We start from the raw sequence: 13,780 nt of genomic DNA, 5'->3' as shown, positions 1-13,780 counted from the left end.
TGCCAGCAATTAACCTTATAAAAATATCATTGGTCATTTTAGTGATGCTTTGGAAGAGAGAAAACTAAAAGATATAGTACATTCACACCATATTTAATCATCTTTTTCCTTTTCAAAAGCTATATTTGGGTTTTGTGAGTCTTACATTTTTTAAAAAAATATTTTTAGTTGTAGATGGACACGATACCTTTATTTTTCTTTATTTAATTTTTATGTGGTGCTGAGGATCAAATCCATTGTCCCACATGTTAGAAAAGTGCTCCACCATTGAGCTACAACCCCAGTCCCATGAACCTTACTTTTTTTTTAATATGAATTCTTATTTGGTATTCTTTTGTTGAGATATTGAGTTCAAATGGGTTTTCTTTCCTTTTTTTTTTTTTAGGCATTTAATTCTGTTAATTATTTTCTAATTTGGCAATTTTCCTAGGTTCAGTCTTTGATATATTGATTTCCTTTTAATCCATTTCTGGGTAGTTTGTATTTCCATTTAGTTTTATATTTAATATTTAACAAGAGAATCATTTAGAAACTTTTATTTTTGCTACTTAAAGTTTAATTTCAAACATGTATGAGTTGTAAGTATACTGGTAAATATTCCTGTGAACCTCTAACTCATATTCACCCATTGTTACATTTTAACCAATTGAAATTACCACTGCTGCATGGACTTTCTTTTTAAAAAATATTTTGTAGTTGTAAATGGACACAATATTGTTTTATGAGTTGTTTTATGTGGTGCTGAAGATTGAACTCAGTGCCTCACATGTGTAAGGGAAGTGCTGTCCACTGAGCTACAGCCTCAGGCTGCATGCACTCTCTTATTCTTTCTCTATGTAGGCATTTGAAACATGCTTTTTATCTGAACCATTTGAAGTAAAGTGTAGATATTTTTCCCCTTTTACCCTCTACCACCTCAGTGTGTTATTTTCTCAGAAATAAGAGTACACATGACCATGGTAAGTTATTAATATAAGAAACTAACACTTCTAGGATAATGTCGTCTAATCCATGATTTATATTTAAATGTTTATAGCAGCCTATCCTACTCTCTTCCCTACACATTGTGAAGGATCCAGTCTAGGAACCTCGACTTACGAATTTACTTAACATGTCTCTCTAATCTTTAATATGAAAGAATTGCTCTCTTATCTTTGATTACTATGGAATTTTTGAAGAGGATAAATTTTGTAAAAAAAAAAAATCCATTCATTGGGGTTTGTCCTATGAATCCTGTGCTTACATTCAGGTCATGAATTTTGTGGCAGGATACTGCAAAAGTGATAGTGTGGGCTGGGGTTGAGGCTTGATTACGCTTTCCTTGCATGCATGGGGCACTGGGTTCCATCCTCAGCACCACATGAATAAATAAAATAAAGACATTGTGTCCATCTACAACTAAAAAAAAAAAAAATTTTAAAAAAAGTGGGTTCCGGCAGGGCAGGCGTGGACGAGCGCCCCACCCAGGCGCCATCTCCCGGAGCTGCCAAGCGTGCTCAGGTCTCACTCTGTGGCTGACAGAGCCTGAAGGATGTTTCACAGGATCCCAGCCACTCGGGGCCTGGGAGCCCCTGGAAACAAGGCAGAGCTGTATGAGGAGGTGAGTTGTACAAGAATGCCCAGGAGAGGGAGAAGTATGACAACATGGCAGAGCTGTTTGCAGGAGTGAAGGCAGTGCAGGCACTGGAAAAAGCTTACATCAAGGACTGCGTCACCCCAATGAGTACACTGCAGCCTGCTCTCGGCTCCTGGTTCAGTACAAAGCTGCCTTCTGGCAGCTTCAAGGCTCAGAAATTAGTTCCATTGAATTCTGCGCAAGTTCCGCCGGGACTGCCCGCTCACCATGGAGAGGGTCAAGGAGGACAGGCCCATCACCATCAAGGACGACAAGGGCAACCTCAATCGCTGTATTGCCGATGTTGTCTCACTCTTTATCACAGTCACAGACAAACTGCGCCTAGAGATCCGTGCCATGGACGAGATCCAGCCCCACCTGCGGGAGCTGATGGAGACCATGCACTGCATGAGCCACCTGCCCCCAGCCTTTGAGGGCCACCAAACAGTCAGTCGATGGCTACAGACCCTGAGTTACATGTCAGCATCCGATGAGCTGGATGACTCCCAGGTGCGACAGCTGCTCTTCGATCTGGAGTCTGCCTACAAGCCTTCAACCGCTTCCTGCTCGCTTGAGCCGTGGCCTGACCCTTGGGGGATGTGGGGTGCTTCCTAGGAGACAGTTCCTCACTCTCTGTGGCCATAGCTGCCCTGGACATCTTCATGAGACTTGATATTCAGAGCAGCTGTCTTGAGTCTCTGGTGTCAGGATTCACCCCCAATAAAGATGCCGTCCTTCCGCAGGGGGGAAAAAAAAGTGATAGTGTGTCCTTAGTGCATCGCATCAGAAGATACATGACATTGAATTGTCCCATTTTTGGAGATGTTAACTTTGATAATTGATTAAGGTGATGTCTCTCATGTTTCATCACTATAAAATTAATCATTGTCTATTTGTAATCCATAGCTACTTTGTGGGGAGATGGTTTGAAAATATAGAAATAATTTGTCACTAAACTTTCACCCACTAGTTTTAACACCCATTTATAATTATTGAAAGATCTATTATTACTATGATGTTTTCAAAATAGAAGTTTCTTTAATCTCCATTATTTACTCTATATTAACTAGTTGGCATTATACTATATAGAAGAGCTTTTCCTTTTCCCCTACTTATTTGTTCCTTTGTATGAATAATAGATTTTTATTCACTGGGATATAACCCATTATTATTTATTTTCATACTCTGATTTCCCTAGATTTGGCCAGTGGGAGCTCATTAAGGCTCCTGTGCCTTTTAACTTCTATTATTCTGTGAACATTTCATTACCCCTGGCATGCCCAAACTCTGCCAGATCATTTCTAAGTACTACTCTCTTCGCTCCAGCTGGAATAAACTGTTTCTCTAAAAAGCAGTTTCTTCTCAATGAAGAATATTCAGAAACTAAAATATGGGTAATGAGACTATAGTTTTCATTTTCATCTTTACCTGTTCCATCTTTTATCTCCCTTCACCAGTAGATAAAAACCTGATTTCAGTTATCTTCATTATCTTTACCAACTTGTTCAATTCTATAATATAAAGAAATGTAGTTTTAGAGTGCTAATATATACTATAGTAAAAAGCAAAATGCTAAGTAGATCTCACTCTGTTTATACTTCTCGTCTTCAGACAAGGTACATAGCTAAGATTCATGTTTGAATTTACTTGGATCACTTTTTCCTAGGGCGGTTACGATATTAGCTAAAAAATATTTAGGTACTTTTGTATTATTTACTTTTTATTTCTTCACTATTATTGATTTGATTGCTTAAGTTTGTAAATAATTAACATGATTCTCAAAGTTTAAGCTGCGCAAAAAGCTTAGTGTTATGGGAAGAATTATGTCTCCCAAAATTCACCTGTTGAAGGATTAAACTCCAGTTCTTCAGAATGTGACTGAATTTGAAAAACAGGATTTAAAAGAGATGGTCATGTTAAAGTGAGGCCATTGGTGTAAAACTCCATCCAGTCTGGTTGGTGTCCTTATAAGAGGAAATTTGGACAAACAGAAATGCACCAGGAATGCTCACATACAGAGGAAGACCTGGATCAGCATGCAGCAGAAAGTGCCCCTCTGGGAGTCACGGAGAGAGTTCTCAGGGACTTGGGTTTTCAATAGTGTCAGTTTCATCTGGGTCCCAACCAAATGGCCCAGTTCCACATTAGGAAATTTATGTTTTGGTGTAGGTGACAGATGTTCTTTCTTCAAATATATTTTCAACTATTTTTTTCTCAAAACTTCTGGGACTCTAATGTGAATGTTAGATCTAGTGATTGTCTCTGAGGTGCAAAGGCTTCCCTTGATTGTTTTTTCTTTTTCTTTTTCACTATCATCTAGAATGGGTAATTCATCTTGCTGTGTCTTCATATTTATTGTTTCCTTTAGCATTTCTATTCTTTTGAACCCATCTAATAATTTTTAAAATATTTTCATTTATTGCATTTTTCAGTTCTAATATTTCTATTTCATTCTTTCTGCTATTTTCTCTTTTCTTACTGAGGCCACCTCCCTTTAATTTGATTTTGGAATGTTTGCAGTTGCTTGGTACATTTTTATGACAGCTGCCATAAACTCATTGTCAGATGCTTAAAACATGTTTATCGTCTTGGTATTGAGGTTTCTTGTCTTTTTTTGTTCGAGTTTAGATTTTTCTTGTTCTTGTTATCAGTATTTTTTTTTTCAGGACTGAGAACTAAATTCAGGGCCCTGTGCATGCTAGGCAAACATTCTGCCACTGAGCTAAATACCCAACCCCAGTATTTTTTAATCGTATCCTTGACACTTAAAATATTAGATTGTGAGACTTAGGTTCAAACTGTAATGAGTTTTACCTCCTTTTTAACCTCATCAATGCTTAATGTAGCGGACTTTATAAAAGCTAGGCATTGTAGTAGGTATACAGTGACAACATATTTTTAAACTTTGTATGTCCCTACTGAGTAAAGATATTGAATGTTCTTGCATGTTTTTACTTCATATCTGCATACATTCTTTGGTGATGTGTCTACAAATTTCCCATGTCTATGTGCGTGTAATTGTATGTTTGTTTACTTATTGTAGTGCTGGGATTCTTTTTTTTAATAAATATATTTTAGTTGTAGATGGACATGATGCCTTTATTTATTTTTAGGTAGTGCTGGGGATCCAACCCAGTGCCTCATGCATGCTAGGCAGGTGCATTACCACTGAGCCACAACCCCAGCCCAAAGCTGGAATTCTTACCTAGGGCCTTACATATGCTAAGTAAACACTCTACCACTGAATTACATTCATGTCTACCATTTGAAAAATGAGATATTGTATTTTGAATTTCTTTAAGTCCTTTATCAGAGGTGTGATTAATTCTACAGACAATTTTTTTTCTTTCCTTTTTAATTTTTTTCTTTTGCAGTGCAGGGGATTGAGACCAGGGCCTTGTGCTTGCAAGGCAAGCACTCTACCAACTGATCACTCATTCTCTTTAATAATATCTGTTGAACAGCAAATGCTTTGTTTTGATTAGTTATTAATTTTATAAGGTTGATACTTTCATATCTATAAAATCATGTTAATGAGTTTTTACTCAACCAAAGGTACTGGAAGTTGTATAGTTTAGATCAATGTGTGTGATAAATTTTTAGTTAAAAATTTTTGCATTTGTTTGAAGTATAAATCAAAATAAATTTTTTTCATATGCATATTCAATTCCTCAATCACGAATTGTTGAAAACACTGTTCTTTCCTCATTAAATTTCTCTGTCCCATTGTTAGGATTCACTTCTCTACATATACACATTTCTGGACTCTTTATAAAAATCCTGAATTCAGGTTTATATTCCCCAACTTTGTTTTTCTTCAAAGTCATTTTGGTTAATCTAGGTCCTTCATATGTTCACATGTATTTTAGAATTACTTCACCAATATCCATCATCTCAAAAAAAGCCCCTTTATATTTACTGTGACATCACTGAATCTACATAATGGCATTGAGTCATTCAGTCTCTGAACAAAGTATCTCTCTCTGAAATTAAGTCTTTTCTTGGTTCTCTAAATGTTTTTACTTTTCATAGTACATAACTTGCACTTTTGCTAGATTCATCACTATTTTGTACACTGTATGGTATTCCAAATGACATTTTAAAAATTTTGGTTTAGACACTTCATTACTAGTACATCAAATATCTTTTTTTGTTTTTTTGTACCAGGGATTTAACCCAGGTGCACTTTACTACTGAGTCACATCCCCAACCGTTTTTGAGAAAGGGTCTCACGAAATTGCTTAGGGCCTCATAAGTTGCTGAGACTGACCTTGAACTTGGAATCCTCCTGCCTCAGCCTCCTGAGTCACTGGGATTACAGGGGTGCACCACCAAATCTGGATAGAATATTGCTTGATTTATATATATTAGTCCTTATCTTACAACCTCACTAAACTTACACAGTTGTGATAGTTTTGTTATTATCAGATATTTTCTTTTGCCATGCTTGGGATCTGACCCAAAGTCTAATCTGTGCTAATCAAGTGCTTTAATACTGAACTACACAGCCAGAACTTGTTGGATGTTTTATTTAAAACCATTTTTTTTCCTTTGCAGGGCTGGGGATCAAATCCAGGGCCTCATATCAGCTAAGCAAGCACTCTTCCACGGAACTACACCTGTACCCCCATATGATCTTTTTAACAAAGATACTTCCAGTTTTTCTGTATCCAATCTGGCACATTATTTATTTGTTTATTTAATCTATGCATTGTGGGGAAAGCCCAGAACCTGTCATACTAGGCAAGCACTCTATTACTGAGCCACACTCTCAGCTTGTGAATGAATATTGTATCAATTTTTATTTATTTTTTTATTTTTTTGCAGAACTAGGGGTTGAACTCAGGGATGAAAGCATAGGAGGTAACTGATCTATGATTCCTGCAGCATCATATCTCCTCAAGAACACACAGCATGAGTATATTGACATCCCCTGTGAAAGTTCACAAAAGGACATCAGTTTTAGAGAAGGCTCTAAATATAAAGGTAGACAGGCTACCCTAGTCAATGGATTTCAGTCATCTTTTTTCCAAGCTCCACTTTTACTCTTTTTTTTTTTTTTTTTTTTTTTTTTGAGACAGTATCTTGCTATGTTGTTTAGGGTGTCTGGGAATTCCTGGGCTCAAGAAATCCTCCTGTCTTACCCTCCTGAGGATATAGGACTACTGAGTACACCATTGTATTCAGTTTCCAGTTTAAAAGAATGGTAGAAATGGATATTATTCCCAGGACCAACTTGAATTTCCTTCAAAGAAATCTAATGTGGATACTACTGCTGAGTGGCCAACCAGCAAAAGGTAAACAGAGAATGACATTAGCTTTTACTATCTGTTATTGAGGAACTTACTGGATGTCCCTTTTCTTCCTTCTTTTTTTTCCTTTTTTTAGTACTGGGGATTAAACCAGAGTGTTCTTCCACTGAGCTACATCCTCAGACCTTTTCATTTTGGGACAGGGTCTAGCTAAGTTGCCAAGACTGGTCTCTGAGTTGCAATCCTTTTGCCTCAGCCTCCAAAGTTCTTGGGATTATAGGCATGCAGCACCACTGTGCCTGGCCTTGGTGGATGTCTTAGACATTGTTTGTTCTATTTCTTTTTTTTATACTGGGGATTAATCCCAGGGACACTTTAACACTGAGTTACATCCTCAGCTCTTTTCATTTTTTATTTTGAGACAGGGTCTTCCTAAATTGCTTAGGGCCTCAGTTAGTTGCTGATCAATTTGAACTTTTGATCCTCTTGCCTCAGCCTCCAAAGCAGCTGAGATTACAGGTGTGCACCACCACATCTGGTTCTTCTGTGGAAATTATTTTAAAGCTACATAAACAAAAGAATGGATCCACATCAATAATGTGTACTTGTCTCACCAAGGATTCCATTAACTGAAAACATGTAGCTTTAGTAGAATGACAGAACAAGTAATTATAGACTTATAGTGCCATCAGAAAACAGCTGGTTTAGATTAGTGTACAGTATAGTAATGCTGTTGTTTCTCAAAAATCTTAAATAGGTAGATCTGGAAAATAAAGGAGGGAATAGGTCTTGTATTACATCACATCAGGCAAGTCTTCTTTGCCAGCCAGTAATATATTTGATTTTCCTTCCCAAAAGTTTGAATTTTGCTATTTTTAAAGCCTTAGTTGCTTCCACCAGGGGATAGGTATGACTTCTACAGAATGTCACCTTAATTCTCAAAAAGGAGACAGGAATATGTTAAGAGCATAAAGGAATCCTCTGGGATGCTTCTGGTAATTCCATGTCCACAAATAAACATTAATGCATGCATATAGCAACCTCAAAGTGGCAAGGTGGGTATTTCAGACTCTTCAGCAGTGCAAGTTTGCAGCAATCTAATTGGTAGATATTCCAGCTGAATGTACCATGAAATACCAATGGGAGAGTAGGCAGGAGGCATATGGTTGTTCACTGTAATATTCTTTTCCTATTTAAAATTTTATAATAAATCATTGAACAACAAAGAGGAGGAGGAAGGAATATAATTTTGAGATGCTAGCTTAACATAGAAATATGTGTGAATTCTTTGCTCCTGCCATGGAATATTTTAATACATTTTTGGATGTTAGACCATTTGACTGGTATGAAGTGGTATCTCAAGTGTAGTTTGTCTTGCATTTTCTTTTTTTTAAACTGTAGCTTTATAGTTTTACATAGTAGTTGGGTTCATCCTGACAACTCATACTTGCATGGAAATCAATTTCAGTTCATGAACCTCTCCTTTTCCTCCTGTCTTCCTTCCCCTCTGCCATTCCTCTATCCTATTAGACTTCTTTTCACTTATCTATCAATTTATATTTGGTTCTTGTTTTTATTTGTTACTTTTAGCTATTCATACTTTCATAGAGTATACCTCCCATTCTTTTTTTTTTTTTTTTAAGAATCAAGTCTTCAAGACTTTTGACTGGGTATGGTGATGGTGCACACCTATAATCCCAATGGCTTCGGAGGCTAAGGCAGGAGGATTGTGAGTTCAAAGCCAACCTCAGCAATGGTGAAGCACTAAGCAACTCAGTGAGGCCTGTCTCTAACTAAAATACAAATTGGGGCTGGGGATATGACCCAGTGGTTGAGTGACCCTGAGTTCAATCCTAGTACTCACACCCCTAAAAAAAACAAGACTTACTTTAACCAGTATTTCCAGACAACAAATAACATTTTTCCAACATAAAACATCTTTGTATTCCCACAATAAACCACAGTGGTCATGATTTATTATGATTACTTTTACATAATATTACATTAAACTTGCTAACATTTTGTTTGGAATTATTGCATCTCTTCTGAGATTTGTGATTTATCAGGACAATCTTCTCAGACTTTGGTATTTAGTGCAGAGTTTTAAAGTTAGGAAAATGTTCACTGTACCATTTTTGAGATTAAGCAATGCAGTTGAACTGCTTTAGTCTGGATTTTGATTGCTGACATTGTTACCATGCTCAAGGCTGCTAATGTAATTATTTCATCTTTGCTGTCAGTTCACCTAAATTTTTCTCCTCTTAAAGACATATCATAGAGATTTCAAACTTCCATGCCATGTATGTTTTGCCTTTAATATTTGCAATAGGAAGTTTCCCTTTGAAATAAATTCATTTAAGTCCTCATTCTCAATTTTCATTTTTGTTTTGGAATGTTTTACTCACATCAGCAAATACCAAAATATATAGAAAAACAAGACAACTTTTAGTGTTTGTTTTAGCTCAGGTATCCCAAGACACCTTCTCTACTGACCCAATCTAGAAATGGTAACTTCTTGAGGTAAGAATACCTCTCTTTTCCCTCTCATCATGTGTTTTCACAAAACTCTGATATTTTTAAAACTTAATTCCACTGCTAGCTACCCAAATGGAGACACAGAGCCAAAACAGACCTTATACAGGAACAAAAACAGTACCTACAGTTCAGGTGCCTCTACCACTCCAACCTGAACTCAGGGTACACGGGGGCAAATTCCACTGTGCCCAACAGAATTCAGAACACAGTTAAGAAGTCTCAAGCCTTGACCTACAATGTCCAGTCCCTAGCATATTCTCCTCATTCATGGCCACCCCTGATGGAGGCAAGGCCCAGGAGTTGCACCCCTGGGGCCCAGCTGCACAACCTAGGCAGGTAGAATGGCCCTGGCAGAGTGTGGAACCTGCAGCTGGAACACATGTTTCAGGGGCTTGCTCCCAAAAGTCAGCCAACATACACGTGTGGACCAGAGGAAGAAACAACTTCCCATGATGTGGAGTTACCCTGGTCATGTACTCACATATGAACATAGGAAATTTATGTCCAGTTCATTCCACTGTCTTTCCCACTTCCATTCTCCTCCCTCCCCTTCATTTCCCTTTGTCCAATTCAGTGAACTTCTACTTTGGTTCCTTATGTTCTCTAGCCTTCTCTTCCCCTTTCTTTTATTTTATCTAACTCCAGCACAATAGATAAAACTATTGACCTATAAGTCTTTGCATTTGGCTAATTTCACTTAGCATGATATTCTCCATTTGCAGCCATTTACTGGAACATGCCATAATTTTATTCTTTTTACTGGCTGAGTAGAACTCCATTGTATATAAATATACCACAATTTCCTAGTCCATTCATCTATTGACAGGCATCTGGGTTGATTCCATAATTTAGCAATTCCTTAATCCATTCATCTATTGATGGGCATCTGGATTGATTTCTCAATGTAGCTATTGTGAATTGTGCTGCTATAAATACTGATGTGACTGTATTACTATAGTATGTCAATTATAGCTGTTTTGGGAAATACCAGAGAGTGGGACAGCTGGGTCATATGATGGTTCCATTCCTAGTTTTTTTGGAAATCTCCATACTGCTTTCCAGAGTGGTTGTACTTGTCTGAAACCCCAAGAACAATGTACAAATGTAGCTTTTCCCCATAAGCTTGCCAACATTTATCATTATTCATATTCCTGATCACTGACATTCAGACTGGAGTGAGATGAAATCGTGGTGCAGTTTCGATCTGCATGTCTCTGATAGCTAGAGATGTTGAACATTGTTGGTCATTTGTGTTTCTTATTTTGATAATTTTCTGTTTAGTTCTTTTGCTCATTCATAGATTGGATTGTTTATTTGTTGTCATTTTTTAAGTTTTTTGTATATTCTGGATATTAATATCTTATTGGAGGTGTAGTTGGCCAAGATTTTCTCCCATTCTGTAGGCTCTCCCTTCATGCTCTTAATGTTTTTCTTTGCTGGATAGAAGCTTTTTAGTTTGATGGCATCCCACTTATTGATTCTTGGTTTTATTCCTTGCACTTTGGGGTGTCTTGCAGATTCCTTATGAGCAAGATGGAACAGCTCTTTAAACTTTTACCCGGATATTCCATAAGTGATGATGAATCAGTATATCCTTTCCTAAACATAGATTGCATTGTGAATTCTCTGCAGATGGGTGAATTGTGTACCACATCAAAATGCCTCCCATATTACACTTTTGATGTTTCTCAAAGGAAGGAATTAACCAACTTCGATTAATGAGTTACAAATAAAGCTATTCATAAGTTTTTTTATTCATAATTTTTTATACAATAATAAAGTTAGAGTTTGGAGAAAATACAGTCTCTAAATCTTCATGTTCATAATACTTCTCAGCAGTGTAAATATTGTGCTGTTGAGCAAACCTTGAGTCATGATTATAGGTGTTCCCACAGTGTGTCCACACAGAGTGATTCTAACCATTGTGAATTTTCTGCTCCATAAATTATGAAGTGTGACTAAAGATGTGGTTACTTTTCTTCTGTTCACAAGGTTCTGCATCAGTATGTTTTTTTCTCTGTCACATAAACTCTTCACATTCATATGATTTTGTTCTGGTATGGAAAATCATGTTAATTAAATTCTGAGTCAAGAAAAAAAGGTCTTTCCTCATTCCTCATATTCATAGTTTCTCTCACTGGTCTGAATTTTCTGATGTTGATTAAAATCTGAGCCATAAAGCAAGGTCTTTCCACTTTCCTTACACTTACAGAGTTTCCTCTCATAAATGTTCTCATGTAGAGCAAGATACAAAACCCAAATAAAAGTCTTTCCATGTCATTTACATTCATAAGGTTTCCTACCAGTATGAATTTACTGATGTTGAATAAGGTGTGAGCTATGGATAGGCTGTCCCACATTTATCACATTGGTAGGGTTTCCTTCCAACATGAACATATGGGTGTTGGGCAAAACTTTTGCCACAAATCAAGGCTTTTCCACATTCCTTATGTTAATGTGATTTCTCATCAATATGAATTTTCTTATTTTTAAAAATGTTCTGTGCACAGATGTTTTACAAGTCATTATATCCTATGTGACAAAAGTTACCACACTGATGGTCTCTTCTTCTAAGAGACCACTCACACCAGCATATTTTGGCATTATTAGGGAAGTATAAATTGCAGTCAAAATAAAAGTTATGAGAATATGAGCATGAAAAGAAAAAAATTACATGAGAGAAAAACATGTAAAGTTATGCACATGATAATTACTTGGAATTTCAAAGAAAAAACATAGGAAAGTAATATACTTGATCAAATTTATGATTGTGTTGGGATACCTGCAGATGTTTTCTCAGTAATTAACATAACATTTGGTAATCCACAAGTTGTTTGGAAACAGGATACTCTAAATAAGATGTACAGAAATCTGATTTGAAGAGAATTACATAGAAAAGTATAAAAAGTAAATAATTCACATAAAAAGTGTCCTTAGTTCAGAAAACTGACAGATGGAGTATAGTCATATAAATGTAATAACCTGGCACAGAAAGTCAGTAGGAAAATACCAAAAACTACATAAACTTTTTTTTTTTGGTACTGGGGTAGAGCCCAGAGGTGCTTAACCACTGAACCACATCTTCAGTCCCATTTTTTCATATTTTATAGACAGGGTCTTGCAGAGTTGCTAAGTGCTGCACTAAGTTGCTGAGATGGGCTTTGAACTTGAAATCCTCCTGCCTCAGCCTCCTGAACCACTGGGATTACAAGTGTGCACCACTGGGCCCTGCTAACATAAACTCATTTTTAATGGCTCATTTCTCATGCTGGCATATGAGGAACACACTGTGTTTTACCCATGGATTCAACATAGTTCAAAATGAAAGGAGAAAACAACTTAATATGTAATGTAAAAACCTGATTTTACTTAAAAAGGTGACTCATTGAAATCATGAATTATTATCATCTCGATATTTTAGTCTCTTTTCCTTTTTTTTTAATTTGTTTTCATTTTTCAGATTTTTTTTTTTTTTGGTAGCTGGGACTGAGTCATGGGGTGGAGTACTTGCTTAACCACTGAGCCACATCTGCAGCTTTTTATGCTTTATTTTAAGAAAGGGTCTTGCTAAGTTGCTGAGGCTGGTCTCCAACTTAGGACCTCCTGTCATAGCCTCCCAAGTCACTGAGATTACAGGCACACACTGCCACAGCTGACTTTGGTATTTATTTTCAAGAGTAAAAAATTTTATTGAGTCATTGACAAACAACATATAAGTAATTTTTATACATTCTTCTTAGGTTTTGCATTTTCTGCAGTATTCTACACGATTTCAATTGAAGCAAGTTTTTCATAGTATTTTTTCATAGTATTACGCCTACATGAGGAGTTTTTATAAGACCCATAAATTTGTTTCTTAAACCCAAAAACTTTCTTATATTTTTCACACTTTCAGGGCTTTGATCCAGTGTGCATTCTTATATATGGGCCAAATGAGGAGTTTTACACCTTTTTCTAGTCATCATCTCTGACTGTATTTTGTTCTTTCACATATGTGAACAGAACCAATATGACTAGAGATGTTCCACACGTCTTTCGCTGATATGAGTTTTTTCCACTGTGCAATCTCACATTTGGTAGAAAATCTGTGTGGTAATGAAGCATTTCCACTTTCTATGCTTAGTGTTATTGTCTAGTGTGAATTCTTTCATGCTTATGAAAGGCACTGCAGTGACTGAAGGCTTTCCCACATTGTTTACTTAGATAGGTGTACTCTACACTGAAAGTCTGTGTTTTGTGAAGGAACTCTGATCTCAGAAGCTTTTCCCACATTGATCACATACATAGGGCTTTTATGTAGTAAGTCATTTCATATATTTGAGCAAAACTGGACTATCTAAGCATTTTCTCACCTTGTATACATTCTTGGTGTTACTCT

At 36.6% G+C, this 13,780-nt stretch overlaps 1 pseudogene; it reads left to right on the top strand.

Annotated features, from left to right (window-relative positions):
• The first annotated feature begins 1,531 nt into the window (after positions 1-1,531).
• LOC124966411 (vacuolar protein sorting-associated protein 28 homolog) lies at positions 1,532-2,190 on the top strand (annotated as a pseudogene).
• The last annotated feature ends 11,590 nt before the right edge of the window (positions 2,191-13,780 follow it).

This window comes from Sciurus carolinensis, chromosome 16 (assembly GCF_902686445.1).
Source record: "Sciurus carolinensis chromosome 16, mSciCar1.2, whole genome shotgun sequence".
Taxonomy (NCBI): domain Eukaryota; kingdom Metazoa; phylum Chordata; class Mammalia; order Rodentia; family Sciuridae; genus Sciurus; species Sciurus carolinensis.
Note: the sequence above shows the minus strand (reverse complement) of the source record. Positions and strands in the feature narration are given on the sequence as shown.